This window comes from Peromyscus eremicus, chromosome 17, assembly GCF_949786415.1.
Source record: "Peromyscus eremicus chromosome 17, PerEre_H2_v1, whole genome shotgun sequence".
Classification (NCBI taxonomy): domain Eukaryota; kingdom Metazoa; phylum Chordata; class Mammalia; order Rodentia; family Cricetidae; genus Peromyscus; species Peromyscus eremicus.
In genome coordinates, this window is record NC_081433.1 from 51,967,839 (window position 1) to 51,974,192 (window position 6,354).

Consider the following 6,354-nt stretch of genomic DNA (forward strand, 5'->3'; position numbering starts at 1 on the left):
TGCTGCCGCTGTGTATACGTATCAAGGACTGAACACTTGAGATTGGATAACCTATCTGAGAGCCCATCTCTGGAGAAGTCATCAATATCATCTGTAACCCATCCACACTGTCATATCAACTGGTTTGATCATTTACAGGTCTTGTTTAGACCACCACAATTTTAAGATTTCATAAGTATAACTGCTCTGCCATACATTCTCTCATCTTCTGGCTCTTAAAATCTCATGCCCCTCTTCCATAATGTTCTCTGAGCCATAGATGTACAGATTTTGTTATAGTAGATATTGAGCACCACACAGTTGGTTATTCTCTGTATTTTAACCAGTTGGGGACTTTGGTAACAGTTTTCATTGACTTCAAAATTGACGTTTTTAACTTCTCACATAAGAATCCACATACTTAACTCATAATTTCCAGTCATTCAAGGGCATCTTTTCCCCAGTTGTAGCAAACACTGACTAACTTTCTGTTTTACATCAATGTGAATTTCACTTTTTGATGTCATGTGAATTAAATCATAAACTCTTAATAAAAGACTATGAAAACAAACATTAACAAAGATTTTAGGAGTGTACACCAATTAAGTTTGTGCTAATTTCATTGTTATTAGCTGTTCTAGTTTGCTTCTTTATTATTATGCTAAACACTGACTGGTTGAAAGCAATTTGAGGAGAAATGGTTTATTTAGATTAAAGGTTGCAAGCAATCATCAAGGGAAACCAAGGCAGAAACTTTGAGAGAGGAACTGAAGCAAAAAAACTTAGAGGAGCAATACTTATTGTCTCTGAGACTCTCATTCAGCTACATTTATTATACAGCTCAGCCTCACATGCCAGGAAGCATAGAGAAGAATGAATCCTCCTACATTGATCAATAATCAAAAAAATGTCCCACAGACATGCCCATAGTTCATTTAGTGGAGGAAATTCTTCAAATGATGACCCAGCTTCCTGGGTGTGTCAAGTTGATACACAAAACTCACTACAACTGAGTTTGTGTGGTAAGATTATCCGTTTAAGACACTGGGCATTCAAAGACATTATTGAAAGGCTGGAAAGAGGTGAAGGTTAAGGGCACAGGCATCTCCTGTAAAGCATGTGAGGTCAGTGCTTTGCACCCAGGTTGAGTGGCCTACAACTATGGTGATATTTTATTTGTATTAAAATGTTATTTGTATGTTAATAAATAAAGTTGCCTGGGGGTCAGAGCTATTAGCAAGCCATAGGAAAGCAGGGCAGTGGTGGCGTACACTTGTAATCCCAGCACTTGGTATGCAGAGCTGGGTAAGTCTCTGTGTGTTCAGGGATACAGCCATTATTGGACACACATGCCTTTAATCTCAATACCAAGCAAGGAAAACCTGGAGGCCTATACAGACAGGCCGTGGCGAGGTGGTCATGTGGTTGGGTTTACCAGAACAGGAACACTATATAAAGACATTAACACAGGGGTAGTGAGTTCGGAGAGGTAGGACCACTGCAGGAGGAAGGGTAAGGTTTTAGCTCTTAGCTCTGACCTCTTGGCTTTCTTCTTTGCATTGGTTCTGTGTTTCTTATTTAATAAGAAGGTTGGTTACATCTACACTTAAAACTCATTCTTACGGTACACCTCCATGAACCCTCATCTGGCTTACACTAGCACCTGAGGACAAGTGCTCATATACAGACACATAATACACATAAATAAAAATGAAATAAAGTCTCAAACAAAAGTGAAACAAGATTACAGAATTGTTGAATACATATAAAGCATTGGTAAGAATATTACATATCAGAGAATATAGTAGTTTGTTTCAGGCATATTTATGAGCAGGAGTGATTTTAGAAATATAAGGAAACGTCCACATGAAGCATTATACACAAAAATATATCAATTTAAACCAAGTCAAAAATTAAGCAGAATCAAGGGAAATAGTGACAAGGAATTCAATTTTAGGAGAAAGAGAAAATGTGAGCGAAATTAATATTAAAAACATGTTACTGGTGAACAAATGACTATGTTTTTTGTTTTGGTTTGGTTTTGGTTTTTATTCTTAGAGTGGTTAACTGACCTAAAATTGGAATAAAACACTAATATCCTAAAAGGAATATCCTAGCTGACAAAGATAAGCTACTTCATTCAGATTCATAGTGCATAGGAGAGTCAACAAATACTTTACATTTGACTTATTGGGTAATTTAAACCAAATATTACAAAAATCTTTCAAATTTAAATAATAAAACAGAAATGCTCCAGCAAGCACAAACATTATGTCATAAGAGAAAGTTCAGAAATTTATGAAGCCACATATACTGAATGCATGATAAAAATAGCATTTCAAATGACATTATTCAGAAAATCTTCTGAAGACACTTGTTAAATAATATATTTATGATAATAATAATATTGAATTGAATAAAAATAAAATGACAAGAGAGTTCATAACTTCTCACAAAATAAATTCTAGAAGAATTGCAAGAAAGAGATATAAAACCATAAATTAGAAAGAGTCATTCAATTGATTTCAAGATATGGAAAGTTTTTGTTTTTCTGTTTTTTAAATCATAACAGCCATGAATAAGACAATAAAGTAGAAATTGGAAAAAACAACAATAATTAATCTTTTAATTTTATAATTTAACTTTTTTCAGGATAAAGCAGACCATCTTGAATAATGGTGGTAAACTTATACTAAGAATAAATTTATGAATAATTTATAATTAGTAACAAGTTTATACCATAAATGTACAAAAAATTAATGGCAAGAAATATACTACAGATGGATGTTGGACAAATGCTGGAGAAGAGATTGTCTTCTTCAATGGTGTGTGAATAAGAACAAAAATTCCTTTACCATAAAATTCAGAAAGGTAGAGATATATAAAATCAGTGTTTCTTGTAGACCAGACCCAGTAGGCACTCCCAGAAACCACATTGGCCAAGAAAGCAGGCAAGCTACCTACAGATATTCACTTCTTCATCCCCTCCTCCAAATCCATTCCCCAGTCTCATTCCCAGCTTTGTAGCAAACTGCCTGCTACAGCCTGCTCTCCCTCGCTTTCCCCTCACAGGGATCTTTCCCTCCAAACTTCCTTCCTCATCACTTTGTTCTAAGTTCTAACTTCATCAGGCATTCCCTGGGAACCCACAGGCCACTGAGGACCACAGAGCAGGTAGCCTAACTGGACATCTTCAGCTCTTCCTCCTCTCTTCCAAACTCAAGCCCTGGTCTCACTCCAATCCCTGTAGTAGACCACTTTCTGCTTCCTCTACCTTCTCTCTATCCCATCTCTAGAAGACCACGCAGATCTTGTCCTCCAACCTTCTTTCCTGCTCATTCTGTTATCCCAGCATCAAATTCCAGCCTCTCCTCACCATTTGCCACCATCCCCAGGGCACTAAGCAGATCCTCATAGCACATCTTAGGTTTCCATACAGTTGTGGACCCTCTCAAACATCCCCTTCCTAGCCATCTGAATTTCTAAGTGTCAGCCTCTAATACCTAGAACAAATTTTACCAGGAACCATCAGTGGCCCCACCTAGCAGATTCTTAGTAGAATCCCATTCTAGACAACAAATATGCACTACATCCATGGGCAAAAGAAACAAGGAACAAAACGACCAAACAGAAACACTCACACAATAAACATAAGACCAGATATCAACACCTAGAGTTACAAAATTTACAAACACAGATTCTAAGGCACAAGTAATAAACCATATGTAATCCACTGTATGAACAAACTGAAAGAAAAAAACACAGTCATCTCATTAGATGCTGAAAAAGCGTTTAACAAATCCAACACTGCTTCATGACAAAAGTCTTACAGAGATCAGGGATATAAGGGACATACCTAAACATAATAAAGGCTCTTTACAGCAAGCCAACAGCCAACATCAAAATAAGTGGAGAGAAACTCAAAACAATCCCACTATAATCAGGATAAGAAAAGGATGTTCACTCTCTCCGTATCTATTCAATGTAGCACTAGAAATTCTAGCTAGAGCAATAAGACAACTAAAGGCAATCTAGGGGATACAAATTGGAATGGAAGAAGTCAAAGTGTTGCTATTGCAGAAGATATGATACTATAATAAGATACCCCAAAAATTCTACCAGGGACTCCTACAGCTGGTAAACTCCTTCATCAAAGTGTCTGGATACAAGATTAACTAAACAACAACAACAAAAATAATCAGTAGCCCTCCAATATATAATTGACAAATGGTCTGAGAAAGAAATCATGGAAACAATATCATTTACAATAGCCACAAATAATATAAAATATCCTGAAGTGATGCTAACCAAACAAATGAAAGACCTGTATGACAAGAACTTCAAGATTTTGAAGAAGGAAATTGAAGAAGTTATCAGAAAATGGAAAGATCTCCCATGTTCATCTATCAGTGGGATTAACATAGTAAAAATTGCCATCCTACCAAAAGCAATCTACAGATTCAATGCAATCCCCATGAAAATTTCAATACAATTCTTTACAGACTTTGAAAGAAAAATACTGAACTTCATATAGAAAAACAGACAAACAAACAAATCTAGGATAGCTAAAATAATCCTGTGCAATAAAAGAACTTCCAGAGTTATCACCATCCAAAACTACATGGTATTGGCATAAAAACAGAAATGTTGATCAATGTAGTTGAATCAAAGACCCAAACATAAAATCCACACATCTATAGATGTCTGGTTTTTGATTTAAAAAAATCCAGACATATACAATGGAAAAAAGAAAGCATCATCAACAAATAGTGCTGGTCCAACTGGATGTTGGCAAGTAGAAGAATCTACTATCTAGCACCCTGCACAAAACTCAAGTCCAAGTAGACCAAAGACCTCAATATAAAACTAGTTATACTGAAACTAATAGAAGAGAAAGCGGGTAATAGCCTTGAGTTGTTGGCACAGGAGAAGACTTTCCGAACAGAATATCATTAGCACAGGCACTAAGATCAACAATTTTAAAAGTGGACCTCATGAAGCTGAGAAGTATCTATAAGACAAAGAATACTGTCAATAGGACAAAATAGCAACCTACAGAATGGGAAAAGATTTGCACCAACTCTACATCCAACACAGGTCTAATATCAAAAATATATAAAGAGCTCAATAAACTAGACACCAACCAACTAAATAATCCAATTTTGAAAATGGGATACAGATCTAAACAGAGAATTTTCAACAGAGGAAACAAAAATGGCTGAGAAGCACTTGAAATGTTCAACAGCCCTAGCCATCAGGGAAATTCAAATCAGAACTACTTTGAGATTCCATGTTATACCGGTCAGAATGGTTAAGATTACTAACACAAGTGACAGCTCCTGCAGGTAAGGATGTGGAGAAAAAGAAAGTGGAAACTTGTACAGCCACTTTGGAAATCAATAGGGTGGTTTCTCAGAAAACTGGGAATAGATCTACCTCGAGACTAAGCAACACCACTCCTGAGCATATACTCAAAAGATGCTTCATCCTATCATAAGGACACTTTCACAACTATGTTCATAGCAGCTTTTATTCATAATAGCCAGAAACTGGGAACAACTTGGCGTCCTTCAACTGAAGAATGGATAAAGTAAATGATACATTTACACAATGGAGTATTACTCAGCTATTAAAAAAAAAAAAAACAACAGTATGAAATTTGTAGGCTAATGAATGGAACTTGAAAAAAAATCATTCTGGGTGAAGTAATCCAGACCCAGAAAGAGAAACATGCTATGGACTCAATTAAAAGTGGATATTAGCTATTAAATAAAGGATAATCATGCTGCAATCCACAGAGCCAAAGAAGCTAAGTAACAAGCAGGGCTCAAGGGGGTGGGTGACACAAGAATCTCCCTGGGAAGGGGTAATAAACTAGAAATCAAGGTTGACTAGGGGTGGGTCGGGTTGGGAATAGGAGGGAACAAATGGTGGGGGGAGAAAATGCTGGAAGAAATGACTGGAATTGGGGGGCATTTCGGGGGCGAGGTATAAATATAGTGCAATGAAAACTCCATGGAATTTTGGAATTTATGAGAGAAACCCTAGCAAAGATGCCTAGTATTGGGTGACCTGCCACCTGAACCAGTCATCTTCTATAACCAAACAAGGCCTCAAGAGGAGGGATTAGAAAACCAACACAGCCACAAAACCTTCAATTCACAGTTTGGCCTGCCTGCAGTGTTCAGAAACTAGGGCCTAGCAAGTTCCTCATCAAAGAGACCAGAGAAACTTCATCCAGCAACTGATGGGAGCAGATGCAGAGTCCCACAGCCGTATATTAGGTGCAGCTGGGGGAGTCGTGTGGAAGAGAGGGAGGAAGGATCACAGGAACCAGAGGGGATGGAGATGCCACAAGAACATGGCCCACAGAAT